The sequence below is a fragment of the Carlito syrichta genome, unplaced genomic scaffold, assembly GCF_000164805.1.
Source record: "Carlito syrichta isolate Samal-C Ts95f unplaced genomic scaffold, Tarsius_syrichta-2.0.1 Scaffold314713, whole genome shotgun sequence".
NCBI classification, from domain to species: domain Eukaryota; kingdom Metazoa; phylum Chordata; class Mammalia; order Primates; family Tarsiidae; genus Carlito; species Carlito syrichta.
Genome location: NW_007258809.1, coordinates 342,116 through 361,055, shown reverse-complemented (window position 1 = coordinate 361,055; position 18,940 = coordinate 342,116). Strand labels below are relative to the sequence as shown.

Genomic DNA, 18,940 nt, shown 5'->3' with positions numbered 1-18,940 from the left:
TTTCCTTTATTTCCATAAATCATGGCAGGAAATCAGTTTTATTTTATAGTTACATTTGTGTTTGTGTTGAAATATTAGTTTATCCTGGTTGTGATATAAAATATGTAGCTATAATAAACATCACACTTAAAAGTTTACTATGTAAAAGTATTTAGTTTGTGTTCTAACATTGTTTTAAAAATTCTTTTGTACATTTAAATTAGGTTGAAGCATAAAGAGTTTCTCTATTTGTTAAATATTTATCATATTTCATTTATGATGGGAACCTCATATGCATGTGACTTGAAGAAGTAATCATTTTTACTTTGGAAATATTTTAGTCTGGTATATTGCTTGCTTTGCATTTTAAGATGTTTTTTTTTTTTTCTTTATTTTTATTTGGATTCTCATTCCATTGCCCAGACTGGAGTGCAGTGACACACTCACGGTCACCCCAGCATTGACCTGCTGGGCTCAGGCAATCCTTCTGCCTCAACCCTTCTAGGTAGCCAGAACTACAGGTGCTTGCTACCACGCCCAGCTAATCTTTTGATTTATTGTAGAGATGAGTCTTGCCAAGTTGCCCAGGCTGTTCTTGAACCTGTGGGCTCAGGCAGTCCCCTCACCTCTGCCTCACATAGTGCTGGGATTGCAGGCTTGAGCCACTGCTCCTGTCTAGATGTTTTTCAAATTGGACTGGTATAGGTCACCTGCTACTAATTCATCCCTGAGTAATGTGATATGGGAAGTCACATAGACTCCAGTCATGTACTTTGTCCCTAGCCCAGGTTGGTAGCAGCTTCACTGGAAGTGTGAGCATTTGAGAGAAGTGAGTACCCAAATAAAAATCAGAACACTGTTATCATAGGTGAGATGATTAGATGGGATTTGTGCCATATATAGCACTGGTCACGGTAAGTCCCATTACCTGACCATCCTGATTTAGGAGGTGATATATTTTTGCCTCCTTTTCTTCCTATAGTGATCATCTAGGCCACATCGACACTGAGTAGAAATCTGTACGTCTGTGGGACCTATATACTGCCAGCGTTTCTCACGTGAAGAGGAGTCTCCAGACACATGCACCCTCTTACTCTGTACTGGTTATTTTGAAAAGTTCCCTGGGTTCTGGGCTAGTATTCCTCCTATATCTCTAGAGCCAAAAGCAGCTCCAAGAGATATTAGGTATTTAAGAATTTCACCAAACATTTTCTGTGGCCTTTCATTGACTGTTAGTGGGAAAGCATTTAAGAACTGTTCCCCAAGTTCTTATCAGCAAGTGTCACATTAAACTCTCTGCCACATACAACATTTCAGAAGTTCAGTGACATGTTTGGTGGACATGCAATCCATTCATCTCATCATATTCTAGACATTGTATCAAAATGGGTGATGCTTCTTGTAAGATGAAGGGACCATTATATCACTCCTATCTCTGTGGTACAACATAAGAAAAGGTTAAAATATCTGGTTTCTTAATGTTTCTCTTTGGGGTAATCAAAATGTGCTAATTTTCTGTAGCTAGAAAGGGATATGTTAGCTGTAGTGTCCTTTTAGCTGCAGATTTTTTTGGGATAGGCCTTAACAAATGAGAAGTCAAAGGGTATTTTCAGAAAGAAACATTAACATATAGATCCTTATAGTTGTATAGAAAGAATTATAGAACATTAGAGCATCAAATCTCAAATTTTAAAGATCAGAAAATTGAGGTCCAACCAGTTTTAGCATCTTTCCTGAAGTTTATAACAAGGGATTGGGATTGAACCCCGCGTCTTGGGACTCCAGGTCTAGTGCTAGTTGCAGTGTTTCACACTCTTCTTGAGGTTTTTAGGATTATTGAGATTGTTGAGAGAAGATGCTTGATATTGAGATTGTGAAGGGGGAAACAAGAACCAGAGGAGAGAGGTGTACCCTTTTTGTCAGATGCACCAGCAGTTGGGAAAAATGACATCTGGGAATTACTTGTTAGTTTGATCATCTTTATCAGCAGTTTTCATTTAATGCCTGCTGTATCAGAGGTATTGTGTTTTTTTAGGTATATAGAGAGGTAAGACCTTGCCATCAAGGGTCTATGCCAAAGATGGTGACAAGGGAAGAGGAGCCTTTACAACAGTGGCAGACCTCAGAAGTAGAAGATTTGATTCAATGGTCACCAAAATTTCTTTTAACTCCATAAGAATCTGTGATTCTTGAACAAGCCACCAGTACCCAATACCACTTCCCCAGGTAGAAACTGGGAGAGTGTTTTGGGGTGTGAGGTATGTGGGATAGGTACCTTTGGAGTTGAAGGTATGATGGAAGAAAGTATGTGTTCAGTTAAATAAAGGAAGGTGATTACTTGTTCTACAAACAGATATAAAACTTAACTGTTATGGGTTTGGATAAAATTTTATACAGATAGCAGTTGACTCTACGTGGTTCGTTATTCTTTATTCTTGAAAAGTTAGTTCGCCAGTATCTTTTTTAAAGTTAATAAAATGTGAAATTCTTGTTTAATTTTGTTTTTTGACAGTGTCTCACTCAAGCTGGAGTGCAGTGGCACCATCATAGCTCACTGCAGCCTTGAACTCCTGGACTCTGTTGGCCCTCCTGCCTTAGCCTCCTGAGTAGCTGGGACTATAGGCATGCATCACCTCGCCTGGTGAATTTTTTGATTTTTTTGTAGAGGAGGTCTTGCTATGTTACCCAGGCTGGTGTCTAACTCCTGGACTCAAGGGATCTTCCTGCCTCAGCCTTTTGAGTAACTAGGACTACAAGTGTGTGCCACCATGCTTGGCTAATTTGGAAATGTTTTGTGAGACAGGGTCTTGCTATGTTGACCAGTCTCAAGCATTCCTCCTACCTCAGTCTTCCAAAGTGCTGGGATTGCAGGCATGAGCCACTGTGCCTGACCAAAATGTGAAATCTTAAACCAAAAGTTTTAACCTTCACACTGTCTATGGGATATATGGAAAATAAATATATGGGATAATAGATAAATATATACAAATAAATAAGTAAAAATAAATTTAAAAAATAAAGTAAAATAATAAATATATAGAAAAATATATAGATGGAAAAATTACTGTTCAGAATGTTGAGATGGAATGAAACTATTAGCTGATAGGGTTATGGTGAAACTGAACTTCACTTGGAAGTATTGTATCTCCCACCTGAACACCCTCATCATTATCAGAGGGGGACAGTGAGACTGCATGAGCCTGGCACTGTTCAGGCTGTGCAGTCCCGTCAGGCCAAGGAGCAGACCTTCTGGGAGTTTATGACAGTTTCAGTGAGCCTGGGGAAGGGTCCCCAGAGGTGGGTGGAGATGGCTGGGAGGTTCGGGCACATTAGTGGTGGTAAAAGTCAGATGTAGGAGAGGGCTCTGGTGATGATGGACAGTGAGCTCACTCTGGCTAACTGGGTGAGCAAGGTCTGAGGCGTTGGTCTCCACTGTCTCTGGGAAGGATGCCGTCACTTGTTCTCTTGGTGTAGGGGTTAATTCAGGGCTGACTGAAGGCCTCCTTAGGGGGAGGCAGGCTGTGTTGCTCAGGTTGACCTCAGCCTCCTGCGCCCAGATGATCATCTTGCAATTTGGCATTTCTTCAAGAGTCAAACATCATAAGACCCACCTCTGGCTATTTACCCAAGTGAAACAGAAACTTAGATTCATTGAAAAACCTGTATATAAATGTTTATAGCAACTTTAAAAAAAAAACAAAAACAAAACCATTAACAACAATAGAGACCGTCCAGATTTTCCTAACCGGAATGAATGGAGACACGAACTACATTCATACAATGAAATACCACTCGTCAACAAAAATAAATGAACTACTAGTACATGCAACAAATTGATGCATCTAAAATGGATTATGCCAAGTCAAAGAAGCCTGGTGGCTCACGCCTGTTATCCTAGTGCTTTGGGAGGCTGAGGCAGAATTGCTTGAGCCCAGAAGTTGGAGACTACTCTGAGCAACATAGTGAGATCCTGTGAAAAATTAGCCAGTTGAGGCTGAGGTGAGAGGATCACTTGAGCCTGGGAGTTCAGGGTTACAGTTGGCTGTTATTGTGTCACTGCACTTCAGCCTGGGTGACAGAGTGAGACTCTTTCTCAAAAGCGTTAAGTATTGTTAAGATTACATATATACATGATAAGGCAAGACTCTAGGGGCAGGAAACAGATGGTCAGTAGTTGCCAGGTGCTAGGGGTTGGCTATACAATGGCAACAGGGTATTTTTTGGGGTGATGAAACTTTTCTGTACCTTGTTTGTGGTGGTGGTTACACGACTGTATTAACTCTCAAAACTGAACAGTAAGAAGAATGAATTTAAAATTTAATTCAAAATTAAAACAAGCTGGGTGCAGTGGCTCACGCTTGTAATCCCAGCACTTTGGGAGGTGGAGGCGAGAGGATTGCCTGAGTCCACAGGTTTAAGATCAGCCTGGGCAATATGGTGAGATCTTGTCTCTACGACAAATTAAAAAAATTAACTGGGCGTGGTAGCGCTCACCTGTAGTTCCAGCTACTTGGAAGGCTGTGGTGGAAGGATTGCTGGAGCCCAGCAGCAGGTCGAGGCTGTGGTAGCCATGAGCATGCCACTGCACTCCAGCCTGGGTTACAGAGTAAGACTTCAACTCAAAAAAAAAAAGAAAAAGAAAACAAAAGTAATTGTTATAGATGGTTTATCAGAGATTTTTGTTAACTCTGTTAAAACTTGATAGAGCTTTTGCAGGTTTCAGGAAAAGAACCTGCCAGGTTGTGATAATCTCTGGAGGCCTTTCAGGTTGCACTGTGGCCATTCTGGATGTCTAAATTTTTGTAGAGGTGTACAGCCAAGAAGGTGGGCTGTAGGATGTTGACGCATCTTGAGGGGTCAGAAGGCCACCATATCAGGGAAAGCCAGTGTGTTTGGAAGATTATGCAGATGTTTAATAAGGTAACGTAAGTACAGTTTATGTTGAAAATGTGACCAACAGTGGACCCGCTGCATCCCACCTCGCCTTGGCAGTGCTGGGGAAGGGACCACTGTTCTTGGGCTAGAGGTCTGGTCACTTCATTTTCTGCCAGTGTACTGAACACCATGTAAAACTCAAGGTCTGTGATTGGCAGTTGTTTTCCTGTTTCTAAACAGTCAGCTTGTTATTACTTTGCTTTGTATTTCTAAAATAAAATTGGACCATATTTATTTTGGTTTGAAAATCTTATTATACCTGTGGGTTACTGAAGATTCCCTAGAATATGGCCCTGCAGGTGGGTGAGAGGGACTCATTAAGTTTTATTAGTCTCTACTTTTTTATTAGTTTGTGATACTTGAACCCCAGCGTAAATGTAATTCTGAACCCACCGTAAATATTATGAGAGGCAGGGTGCCAGGATTTGTTTTTCAGCTCTACCATTTACTAGCTGTGTGACTTTGGGCCAAGTTATGTAGCCTCTCTGTGAATACTATAAAAAGTTAGCATTAGCTTTTTTGCTTCTTTGAGTACTGTATACTTTTGTAAAATTGTGTGTCTTTTAGGCAGAGATGTGCTCTCATACAAAGCTGATTGTGTTTGTTGAGTGCTTTGTATGCTGACTGAAAAGCACTTGTGGAATGGTTTGTGCACCTGGCTGATAGGTCACACAAAGTATTCTTGTGTGTCTTTTAAGCTTGTTGGTAGCAAGCCTGTTTACTAGACTTTTTCCTCCCTGTGGGGTTAAGTTCATTTAGTGATACTTAAGAAACCACCAGCTGAGTTGCTAGCAGTGTTTATATCCTCTCTACAAAGAATTTGAGATGACTTAGTCTCTTTCACTTTGGAACCTGAACCCTGTGTCTAGACTAGTGCTTTCCAATAGAAATACTGTGCAAGCCACAAATGTAATTTTAAATTGTGGTAAAATATACACAGCATAAAATTTACCATTTTAACAAACTTTGAGTGTGTAGTTCAGTGGCATTAAGTACATCAACATTGTATGTAACCACTACTTCTAGAATTATTTTTTCCTCATCTCATACAGCAACTCTGTACCCGTGGAACAGTGACTCCCCATCTTCTTTCCTAGTCCTTGGTAAACTCTAGTCTACTTTTTGTCTCAGTGAGCAGAGTTATCCATGTTGTAGCATGTGGCAAACTTATTTCCTTTTTTATGGCTGAATAATACTGCATTTTTTTGTATTTATAATTTTAATACTATATTTAATTCAACATATCAAAAATGGTATTACATATATGTATTCAGTATAAAATAGTAAATAATTTATATTAAACACATTTATAAAGAACATATTTATATGTATTTATTGATATATAGGAATATATAAATTTATGTTAAAACATGAAAACATGTAATGCATAAAATATTAAACAAAAGTATTAGTGAAATATTTCATTCTATTTTTGTACTAAGCACACTTCAATAACTAAACATGGCTAGGGCTGCTGTATTTGTGTAGGTCTAAAATAAAGGAAAGATTACTTAAGATTCTTAAATAGCAAAGCATATTTTTATTTACTTATTTATTTAGAGTGGGGGGGTCTCACTCTGTCACTCAGGCTGGAGTGCATAGTCAGAGTCACTGTAGCCTCAACCTCCTGGGTTCAGGCAGTCCTTCCCCTTCAGCCTCCAGGATAGCTGAGACTACAGACACATACCACCATGCCTGGCTAATTTTTTATTTTTTGACTTTTGTAGAGATAATGTCTTGTATGTTGTCTAGACTGGTCTCAAACTCCTGGGTTCAAGCACTCCTCCTGCTTCGGCTTCCTGAAGTGCTGGGATTACAGGTGTGAGCCACTGCGCCTGGCCTTATTTTATATTTTTTAAAGAAAACCAATATTTGCTATTAAAGACAGTATTAGACAAGATAGTAGGCATCAGCCATAGAGGAAAAGGATTAAAAAAATGACAAAGATTCAGGCATAGCTTTCCCTTTGCTTCAAACCTCATAAGAAGTAGAACCCTTTAGAGGAAGAAATATTTCAGTATGAATTTCCTTTCACCCGAACCTTTGATGAGAGGGCCTGAAGAGCTCTTGACAGGATTTTGAGTCACACCTTCCCTAAATACAGTGGTAGTAAATGATAAATACTTAACATTTTGAATAAAACGTTTTGACTAATGAATAGAACTGGAACAGAAACATGCAGGAGGTGCTGTGGAACTGGATGAAAACCTTTTGCCCAAGCTGTGGCATTTTTCCTTTCTATTCCCATGCATTGAACTTTGGGGATTGTGCTTGATTGTGCCAAGCATCCTCCTAGCCCTTCAGGCTGTCAGAGCTAGGGGCACATGGGTGTAGGTGTAGACTAGAGATGCCCACAGGCAGCCCTTTGGAATTTGGCTGTGTTGTGTGCTGTGTCACTCTGAGGGGTTGGATTAGGTGAGTACTTGAACCCCAGTGTAGGTGGTCCACAGGTAGTCCAGCATCTTGTGGATGGTGTCATCTGGCTGGAAAAGATAAACCGGGATAATGCATTCCCTGCCTCAGGACTTTGGATTTCTGCAAGATTAGGACATTTCAGTGAGAATAGCATTGTTGATACTAGTAGCATTGACTCTAGAGTTGTATAGACCTGCAGCCAAATTCTGGGTCTGTCACTAGCTGGGTGACTTTAGAAATATCATCTTATCTTTTGGGTTTTCCCTTCCTTTACTTATCTCTAAGGTGGAGATGATATTTGTATTTACTTAATAGTGTTTTGATGAAGATGAAGATGAAATATGTAATATCTTGTCAAATTCTAGAGTAGTGGTTGGTACCATGATACAGCAAGAGCTATTGTTGCCACTATCATATAAAGGGGCCTAGCATACTTTTATGTTCCATTTGCAAGCTGCAGTTGTAGAGCTAATCACTTGGGAAAGAATCGAGCAGATTCTCAAAGAGAAGCAGATGTATAGTGGCAGTGGAACCCTCAAAAGAGAGCAGGACTAGTGCTGTCTTTACATGAGCCTGATGGAGGACTCATAAATGTTCAAGTGCCATGGATAGTTTAAGGAAAAATTTTATGTGTAGTGTGGGAAACTACCTATGTATAGTTGTCTCAGCAGGTATAAATGAGCCAATTAGAAGTGCACACAGATGGTAACTTCAGGCAATAGTTTGATTGTAAGGGACAAAACAGAAAAACAAGCAAAAGAACATGGTCTCAATCAGGGGCCACTGGTGCAGAAGCAGGAGCTGCCTTGTGTATTTCAGAGGTCCTGAGAACATCTGAATGGTGCCAATAATGAAAAGCCTGGAGCTAGCCACAAAACTTTGTATTATGCTCTGTTTACTTTTTAATCAGATGTGAATGTTTCAATCCAGAATGGCTTAAGTAAAGTTAAAAATGGGTAATCTTTCAACTATTACGAACACAAGGCTGTCCAGAATCACTCATTCCTTGAAGCCTGGTGGCTGAGGTTCATTTCAGAGAAGGAAATGAAGAAGAGATCATGCTGTGAGAGCAACAGAAAAGAAGGTGACTAGGCAATCCTTTCAGGATCAACAGTATTCCACTTTTGCCCTGACATGTCTTTCAGTTATTCTTCTGGTTAAAATCGTGAAATTTTTTTCATGTGTGTAATACATGAAATATGTAAGTATAAAGAATAATAAAATAGATACTCCCTAACTTAAGGAATAGAATGCCACCATTATTACAAATATTTTTTCTTTTTGCTCCATTTTATTATTATTTGCTCTCACTTTTTATGTGTTTCTTCTATCCCCTCACCTCCCCACATTTTTTTTTTTTGAGTTGGAGTCTCACTCCATCACCCAGACTGGAGTACAGTGGCCGCTCCTGGCCACCGCAGCCTCGACCTGCTGGGCTCCGGCGATCCTTCCGTCTCAGCCTTCCAAGTAGCTGGAACTACAGGTGCACGCTACCACACCTGGCTCATTTTGATTTATTGTAGAGATGAGGTCTCGCCAGGTTGCCCAGGCGGGTCTCGAACCCGCGGGCTCAGGCAATCCACTCACCTCAGCCTCCCGAAGGCGTGGGATTACAGGCTGAGCCACTGAGCCTGACTTCACCTCCCCACCTTTAAAGAAAGTAGTCTCAGTCCAAATTTCAGAGTTTAGTTGGACACTCCAGGTAAGTGAAAATACACAGGCTAGTACAGGCATACCTCATTGTATTGCACTTTGCTAATATTGTGTTTTTGTATAAATTGAAGGTTTGTGTCAAACCTGTGTCTAGCAAGTCTGTTGTGCCATTTTTTGACAGCGTGTGTTTACTTCACGTCTCTGTTGTCACAGTTTGGTAAATCTTGTAGTACTGAAGACTTTTTCATTATATTTCTGTGGTTATGTTGATCTGTGATCTTTAATGTTACTAGTGTAAATGTTTTGGGGTATCAAGAACCATGTCCATATAAGACAGTGAATATAATTGATATATGTTGTCTCGCTTCCTTTTTTCGGGGCTCCCTATTTCCTGAGACACAAAAACATTGAAATCGAGCTAATTAATAACCTTGCAATATCTTGTTAAACATTCACGACCGGCAAATGTTTCACTTTTCTAATACTGAGATTGGGTGAAAAAAAAAATCTGAAGATGGTTGCCACAAACTTCTGTTGTTAAACACAAGGTGAAATGGTCTTTTCTAAATTGTCACCTGAAAAGTTGCAGACATATCCAGTGTTCACCTCAGATACCACTGTAACTAGCATTCCATACTGTGTATTTTTATTTGGATTATAAACCCAAAAGACAGTCTTCTTCATGAGGTATCATGAATTCATCCAAGGAAAGTTCTTATTCAGGTTTGTACACAGTGCTAAACTTATTTAAAATGTACTTTGTTATGGGTTCAATAATCTGCTTGGAGTAGCTAGAACTACAGTTGCATGACACTATACTTGGATAAATTTTTTTAATTTTTAATTTTTGTAGAGGGAGGAGCTTACTGTGTTGCCCAGGCTAGTCTTGAACTCCTAGGCTCAAGCAATCCTCCTGCCTCAGGCTCCCACAGTGCTGGAATTTCAGACATGAGCCACCATGCCCATCCCCACTGAACTTTTGAACCTCTTCAAGTCACTCATGAGAGTTGGTACCAACTTCTTCCAAACCCTTGTTAATGTTGATATTTTAACCTCTTGCTGTGAATTATGAATGTTCTTCATGGCATCTAGAATGGTGAATCATTTCCAGAAGGTATTCAATTTTCTGCATAGATTCATCAAGGGAGTCACTATCTCCTATAATCTTGCATATTGTATTTCTTAAATAATAAGATTTGAACGTCAAAATTACTCCTTGATCCATGGGCTGCAGAATGAATGGTAGCAGGCATGAAAACAAAACTAATTTTATTATACATCTCCACCAGAACTCTTGGATGACGAGGTACATTGTCAATAAGCAGTAATACTTTTGAAAGCAATAGGTCTCCACAGTGAGTTAAAAATATTAAGTAAACCATGCTGTAAACAGTTGTGCTGTCATCCAGGCGTTTTGTTCTATTTATAGAGCAAGGCAGAGTAGATTTAGCATAATTCTTAAGGGTCCTGGTATTTTCAGAATTGTAAATGAGTATTAGCTACGATTTAAGGTTACCAGCTGCCTTAGCCCCTAACAAGAGAGTAAGCCTGTCGTTCAAAAGCTTTGAAGCCAGGTGCTGACTTCTCTTCTCTAGCTATGAAAATCTTTGATGGCATTTTCTTTCAAAAGAAGGCTGTTGCATCTGCATTTAAAATGTTAATGTAGCCACCTTCATCAATGATCTAGATCTTCTGGATAACTTTCTGCAGCTTCTACCTCAGCACCTGCTGCTTCACCTTATACTTTTATGTTGTGAAGATGACTTCTTTCCTTAAACATCATGAACCAAGTAAAAAAGTGGTTTTCTGGCTGGGTGTGGTGGTTCATGCCTGTAATCCCAGCACTTTGGGAGACTGTGGCAAGAGAATTGCCTGAGCCCAGCAGTTTAAGACCAGCCTGGGCAACATGGCAAGACCGTATCTCTACAACAAACCAGAAAATGAACTGAGCATGGTGGCATGTGCAGTAGTTCCAGCCACTCAGAAGGCTGAGGCAGTAGGATCACCTGAGTCCAGAAGGTCAAGGCTGTGATGGGAGCTGTGATCATGCCACTGCACTCCATCCTGAGTGACAGAGTGAGAATTGAACTGAGGAAAAAAAAAAAAAAGTGGTTTTTTGAAATGGAATCTACTCCTGGTGGAGATGTTGAGATCACAATAAAGGGTTCAGACTATTACTTAAACGTAGCTGATAAAGCCTCAGTGGACTTTGAGAGGATTAGCTCCCAGTTGTGAAGGAAGTTCTTTCTATTGTGTGTAAAATACTATCAAACAACATCGCATGCTACAGAGAAATCTTACGTGAAAGGAAGAGTTAGTTGATTGGAAAACTTCATTTTAAGAAATTGTGCTGGCCAGGCTCGGTGGCTCAGCCTGTAATCCCGCGCCTTTGGGAGGCTGAGGTGAGTGGATTGCCTGAGCCCGTGGGTTCGAGACCTGCCTGAGCAGCGAGACCTCATCTCTACAATAAATCAAAAAATCAGCCGGGCGTGGTAGCGCATGCCTGTAATTCCCGCTACTTGGAAGGCTGAGGCGGAAGGATCGCCGGAGCCCAGCAGGTCGAGGCTGTGGTGGCCGGGAGCGACCACTGCACTCCAGTCTGGGCGACAGAGTGAGACTCCAACTCAAAAAAAAAAAAAAAAAAAGAAAAATTGTGCTGGATGCGATAGCTCATGCCTGTCATCCTAGCCACTAGGCAGGCTGAGGCGGGACTATTGCTTGAGCTCAGGAATTTGAGACTGCTGTCTGCAGAGAGCTGTGATCACGCCACCACCCTGATCAGTCAACAGCCATCGACATGGAGGCAAGGATCCACCAGCAAAAGATTACAAGTTGCTGAAGGCTCAGACGATGATGGGCATTTATAGCAGCAAAGTATCTTTAAAGTAGTTGTGTGCATTGTTTTTAGATGTAATGCAGTTAGTTGCACACCTAATAAACGACAGTATAGCGTAAGCATAGTTTTTGTGTTAACTGGGAAACCTGAAAATTTCTGTGACTCACTTTAATGTGGTGATCTGGAATGGAACCTGCAATATCTCTGATATTTAAGTATACGTCGAGGAACCATTTTGTTATTAAAATAGTGATGTAACTGGAGGAAAGTTGTTTAAAAAAACCCCCAGAAGACTAGAATTTCTTAAGGCTCTGTTCTTGAGCCGTTTTATACTTATTTCTTTATTGTGTTGGCTCTTTTGTGTGGTACATGTGTCTTCCTAAGTAAGTGCCCAGACATGTGACTTCAGCTTCCTGAGCATCTCTTTCTTCTCTGTGTGGTCTAGGAAAAGAGCATCTGAGAGGATGACTCTACTTAGAAACTTGAGTTTCTTTCTAGAGACAAGGTATCACTCTGCCACCCAGGCTGGAGTGCAGTGTCAGGATCATAGCTCTGCAGACTGCAGCCTTGAGCTCCTGGGCGATCCTCCTGCCTCAGCCTTCCGAGTAACTGGGACTATAGGCATGCTCCACCACCCTGGTTAATTTTTTATTTTTTGTGTAGTTGGGTTTTGCTTTGTTGTCCAGGCTGGTCTTGAACTCCTGGCCTCAAATGAGTCTCCTGTCTCAACCTCCCAAAGTGCTGGGATTTCAGGTGTGAGCCTGATTTAAGTTTTTATCCTCCATTCTTAGTGATGTGATTCTCTGTTTCTACAGCAGTAGCATATCTTTCATTAGGATACCATTCACTTCATAGTAGAGACTTGATATTTTTTGGACTGCTTAATTAATAATTTTTATATTTTTAGACAGTTTTTTTAGTTCACTGATTTATTTTAGTAATTTTGCTGTGTTGTAAGAGCCAGCTATGGATCTAATTAGAAGGGACAGGCTAAAGCAAGTTTTTATAGATAGTCTTTTTAGAATGCCAATTGTATAACCTCCATAAGGCTCCCTTTTAAAAATGATAGAACAGTGTCAAGAATTTAGTTGGTCTTTTTTTTTTTTTTTTAACATAACACTCTCAGAATCCCAACAGAACATTGCTTTGACCTTGATTAAACTGTGAATTTTGTTTCAAAGTGAAAATTGGCATTTTGTAGGCTATTTATAACGGTGTGAAGGCAGTCTTTTTGCATAGTGCCCGTCTGAAATCCATGTAACTACAAAAGGCGTGTGTTTTAAGTGGGGCGTACTCTGGTAAGACTTAACATTATTTTAAAAATAATTACACAGATACTACCTGTAAAAAAGTAAAGTGCAGATAAAGGTAAAATCTTCCTGTCTGTCTTTTCTCAGTTTACATCCCATCCCTAGAAATAAGGAAAATCTTTTAAAATTATTTTGGAATATATTCTTCTTCAACTTTATTTCTTATTTATATACACACATATATGCTCCTGTGAAATGCATGTCTATAGCAAAAGTAGTATATTGTGTGTTCTGCAAGCTGTGATTTTCTTTTTTTTTCTTTTATTTTTTTTGGTAAGAGTTATGTTTTGGATCTCTTTTCCTGTCAGTACACGTGGATATACCTCATCCTTTTAAAATGTGTATTAGGAATGTGCTATAGTTCATTTAACAGTTGGGTTGTTATTCATTATTTGCTGATATGATGAACATCTTTGTGTGATTCTCCTAGGACACGAGAATGTTTTTCTAGGGTAGATTTGGAAGACGAATCACCAGAGTGTACTTATCCAGCATTCCCTATATTGACATCAATAAATAGAGTACTGTGTGGCACGATTGATTAATTAACTGTGCTTTTGAAATGAATTCTGTATTTGCAGTTTTGTCATTTTAGTTAGTTAGGGAAAACAGGGCCAGCGTAAAAGCAGTGATTCTTAATATTGGCTGCAGATTAGAATTGCCTGTGGGACTTTTGGGGCATCACCACCCCAAAAGAGTGATTTAGTTGGTCTGTGAATCAGTATAGGCGGCCTTCATCATTAAGAGTAAAATTAAAGACAAGGGCTATATCCTGAGCTGTTCTTGAATGCTTAAATTACCCAGTATCTAACTTAACCTCATAAACCACAGTGAAATATAGCAAAAAAAAATTTTGATCTTCTTTATAGACTTTCTTTTGAGTTGAAGTCTCCCTCTGTTACCCCTGCTGGAGTGCAGTGGCACACTCAACGGCCACTGCAACCTCAACCTGCGATCCTTCCGCCTGAGTCTTCCATGTAGCTGGAACTACAGGTATGCGCCACCATGCCCAGCTAATTTTTTTGATTTATTGTAGTGATAAGGTCTCGCCAAGTTGCCCAGGCTCGTCTCGAACCCCTGGACTCAGGCATTCCTCTCACCTCCCCCCCCCAAGTCTGGGATTACAGGCGTGATTCTTTATAGACTGTTAATATTTGTAATGACTTTTATCACACCAAGCATTTAGCACGGTAATGACTTTTATTACACCAAGCATTTAGCACAATCTTATACATGATTGTTTTAAGATTGATAGGACAAAATAAATGATTTTTGGAGGGAGGGGACTGCAAGAGTATTTGGCCTATTTGAATTCTAAATAGGTCTGAGTTTGTAGGATTGTATCATAGCTTTTAAAAATATTATAAGTGTAAATGAGTGTTTAAGCTTTTTATTATTGAAAAATGTGAGGACATTTGAAAGAGGAGATGCATAGAACATAGTGGTAGAGGGCTCAGGCTCTGTGCGTGTAGATGGGTTCAGATTTCCACTCTACCTTAGTAGCTCTGTGAACCTTGACAAGATACGTAGCCTTTCTATACCTCAGTTTCCCTATGTGTAAAATGAGGATAATGATAGTATTTGTTTTGTACAGATACAGGAATGTCAAGAGAGTTATATGTAAAGCAAATAGAAGCATGCCTGATGCGTTGTAACTGTTATGAAATGTTACTGTTTTTGTTATTTCTGTTTGTTATAGTTACAATTACCATTACTCTTAATGTTTTAATCTTCAGGCATTATTTCATGCTTAAAATGTTGTTTTTGTGTAGTGAGAAGCCAGCAACTTCAGTGTGTGGCTAAAGGTGGTAAGATGAAGAACCTGTACTCTGGAGTATTGATTCAAGGCCATGTTGGTATGTTTAAGGCCTTGTATGTTGATTCTTGCTTATTTAAACGGAGAACTAGTTTAGATTTCCTGTTCATGTATCGGTAGGAAGCCCTACAGACAGCAAGACAAGAATAAAGTAGACCCTGGTCTATTTTTCTAAAGTGTTTGGGGTACTTTATAATATTGTGTAAATCAACAAAGCCTTGGAAGTAGACTTTACTATTGCTCACTGCTGTGAAAGATATTTTTATAGAAAAATGATGCTTGATGCTTTATGGAAACTGATGTTTGAGATGAGAATTTTAGGATTTACATATGAGAGAAGTGATAATTGGCAAAGCTCCTGAGGGGTACTGTGTGGGCGTACAGACCCAAAATGAATTGTGGTGAATTGACAAGCATTATAAATAGCTCCATGGAGTTTAATATTTTTCCCTCGGCATGGAATAAGGTTTTTAAAAATTTGCTTTAAAATCTCAGTCACCTGTTGAATCTCTTATTTTAGTTGATTTTATAGTTGGCTATAAATTCTACCTTACTTAAAATGGGAACTTCTTTGTATGGCATAGAAGATACTCTAGGAACAGGCCCTGCCAGCACCTCTGGCTTCATTTTCTACCAGTATCTACTTCAGTCCTGCTAGCCAAAAATCACCCGGACAGCACTCTGTAGCTTTGCATGTGCCATTTCTGTTTGGAGCAGGCCTGAGCCTCACTTCTTCACCTGGCAAAGTTGTCCCAAGCTTCATAACCATGCCCAAGTGCTTTCCGTGCCACCATACCCCTCTCCCCAATCAGATTGATCCTTTCCTCCTTGCAGGCTATGCAGCATAGCTGCGGAGTTAGACTTTGGAGCTGGACTCCTGGTTTCTTATCCTGGCTTGGCTACATACTCGTTCTGCAGTTTTTCTTTTCTTTTTTTTTCTAGCTTGAGAAAAATGCTAAAATAAGCTGTCACCATTTTAAAGTGCATAATTTAGTTGTTTTTAGCATATTCACAGTGTTGTGAAACTATCACCATTATCTAATTCCAGAATGTTTTAATCACCTCAACACTCGCCATTCCCATCCTGTCTACCCCAACCCTCTGGTAGCCACAGACTACTTTCTGTCTGGATTTCCTTATTCTGGACATTTCATATACATGGAATCATATAATTTGTGTTTTGTATTTGGCTTCTTTCACTTAGCATAATGTTTTCAAGGTTTATCTATGTGGGAGCATGCATTACTACTATGTTCCTTTTATGTATGGATATACCACATTTTGTTTCTCATTCATTGATTGACAGACGTATGACTTGTTTCCTCTTTTTGATTGTTATTGCGTAATGCTGCTATGAACATCTGTGTACAGATTTTTGCGTGAACAGTAAGGATATATGTTTTCAGTTCTCTAAGAAGAACTGAATTCTTAGAGGTAGAATTGTTAGGTCATTTTGTAACTCTTAACTCTTGTAAAAGCTGCCTGTTTCTAAAGCTGCTGCACCATTTTACATTCCCACTGGCTGTGAATGTGGGCTCCAAATTCTCTGTTTTCTTGCCAGTACTAGGTATTATCTCTCTTTTTGATTAGAGCTCTCTTGCTGGGTGTGGAGTGGTATTTCATTGTTCTTTTGACTTACATTTCTCTGATGACAAATGATGTTGATATTGAGCATCTTTTCATGTGCTTATTGGCTATTTGTATTTCTTTGGGACATGTATATTTAAATTCCTTGTCCACTTTTTCATTGAGTTGTTAGGTTTTTAAATTGTTGAGTTGTAAAAGGACTTTATTTTTTTGTTTATTTATTTATTTTTTTGAGTTGAAATCTAACTCTGTCACCCAGACTGGAGTGCAGTGGCCGCTCCCGGCCACAGCAACCTCGACCTGCTGGGCTCCAGCGATCCTTCCGCCTCAGCCTTCCAAGTAGCTGGAACTATAGGCGTGCTGTACCACGCCCGGCTTATTTTTTGATTTATTGTAGAGATGAGGTCTCGCCAAGTTGCCCAGGCAGGTCTCAAACCCGCGGGTCAGGCAGTCCACTCACCTCAGCCTCCCAAAGTGCGGGATTACAGGCTGAGCCACTGAGCCCGGCTTGTAAAAGGACTTTATATATTCTGGATGCTAGTCCCATCCTGTGGATTTTCTTGGTAATATCCTTTAATGCACTAATTTTTTTTTTTAACTTTTTTTTTTGTTATTTAGTTTTTATTTCTCTGCAATCCAAGTAGACGTGGAAGGGAATAAGGAAAATATGGAACCCAAAGAATCGTAGCGAGAGCACAAAGATTATAGGGATACTGTGAGCAAACGGGATGGAGGGGGTGCTCTCCTGAGCTACAGAAGGAATGATCTGGCAATTTAAAATAAAACAAATTTATTAGAGTTGTACACCGTCAGCAATGGTGATCTTCTTGCTGGTCTTGCCATTCTTGGACCCAAAGCCCTCCATGGCTTGTACAACATTCATGACCTCTTTCACCTTGCCAAAAACCACATGCTTGCCATCCAACCATTCAGTCTTAGTGCAGATGAAAAACTGGGAACCGTTTGTGTTGGGTCCAGCATTTGCCATGGACAAGATGCCGGGCTTCAAGATGCTTCAAGATGAAGTTCTCATCATCAAATTTCTCCCCATAGATGGACTTGCCGCCAGTGCCATTATGGTGTGTAAAGTCACCACCCTGGCACATAAACCCTGGAATAATTCTGTGAAAGCAGGAACCGTTATAACCAAATCCTTTCTCTCCAGTGTTCAGAGCACGAAAGTTTTCTGCTGTCTTTGGAACTTTGTCTGCAAACAGCTCGAAGGAGACGCGGCCCAAGGGCTCGCCGTCGATGGCCATGTCGAAGAGCACATTGGGGTTGACCATGGCTGAAGGGAAAAGGCTCAAGGCGGCGGCGTCCGCAAAGCTTTTTTTTTAACTTTTATGATGTGTAGTTTATCTCTTCATTCTTTTGTTTCTTATGCTTTTTAAGTCATGCCTAACCCAAGGTCATGAAATTTATATCTCTGTTTCCTTCTAGAGTTTTATAGTTTAAGCCCTTATATTAGCTGTTTGTCCATTTTAAGTCAATTTTTGTGTATGCTGTGAGGTAGAGGGTCCAACCCTATTACTTTGCATGTGACTATCCAGTTGTCTAACACCATTTGTTGTAGATTATTCTTTTATCATCAAATGACCATGGCACCCTTGTTGAAAATCAGTTGACTGTAATGTGAGAGTTTATTTCTGGACTTTCAGTACTATTACATTGACTTAAGTATCCTTCCATAGGCCATTTTGTATACTTTTGATTACTGTAGCTTTGTAGTCAGTGTGAGCTCTTCAACTTTTTATTTTTTCAAGATTTTTATTTTTTCAAGATTGTTTTGTTGCTTGCATTTCCATATAAATTTAAAGATTAGCTTGTTCATTTCTGCAAAAAAGACAGTTGGATTTTGACAGGGGAATTATATTAAATCTGTAGATCAACTTTGGGAATAGGGTCATCTTAACAACATTAAGTCTTCCAATCCATGAACAAAGGATATCTTTCCATTTATTTAAGTCTTTAATTTCTTTCAACAATGTTTGGCTCTGGAATCTTTTTGTTTTTTGCTTTCCTTTTCTTGGAGACAGGGTCTCACTATATTGTTCAGACTGGAGCGCAGGATTTATTCACAGGCCTCATCATAGTGTGCTACAGTCTTGAACTCCAGGGTGATCCTCCTGCCTTAGCCTTCTAAGTAGTTAGAAATACAGGTGCGTGCCACTGCATCTAATGGATAGTTCTGGAATATTTCTTTTTTTTTTTGAGTTGGAGTCTCACTCTGTCGCCCAGACTGGAGTGCAGTGGCCGTTCCTGGCCACTGCAGCCTCGACCTGCTGGGCTCCGGTGATCCTTCTGCCTCAGCCTTCCGAGTAGCCAGAATTACAGGCGCACACTACCATACCCAGCTGATTTTTTGATTTATTGTAGAGATGAAGTCTCGCCTGCCCAGGCGGGTCTCGA

At 39.9% G+C, this 18,940-nt stretch overlaps 1 protein-coding gene and 1 pseudogene across 9 annotated transcripts in view; one reads left to right on the top strand and one right to left on the bottom strand.

Moving 5' to 3' along the window:
• Positions 1-18,940, top strand: part of SRPK2 (SRSF protein kinase 2) — a 271,418-nt gene that overhangs the window by 86,296 nt on the left and 166,182 nt on the right. Inside the window, exon 1 of one of the 8 annotated variants that reach the window (XM_008071760.2) lies at positions 4,788-4,899. The exons of the other annotated variants lie outside the window; for them this stretch is intronic. The gene's annotated coding sequence lies outside the window, so the exon portion shown is untranslated. Of the gene's footprint in view, positions 1-4,787; positions 4,900-18,940 lie in introns of those variants that run through there. 8 annotated transcript variants of the gene reach the window in all.
• Positions 17,325-17,817, bottom strand: LOC103274309 (annotated as a pseudogene). Its single transcript, XR_002482748.1, has one exon. The product of XR_002482748.1 is annotated as a peptidyl-prolyl cis-trans isomerase A-like (transcript).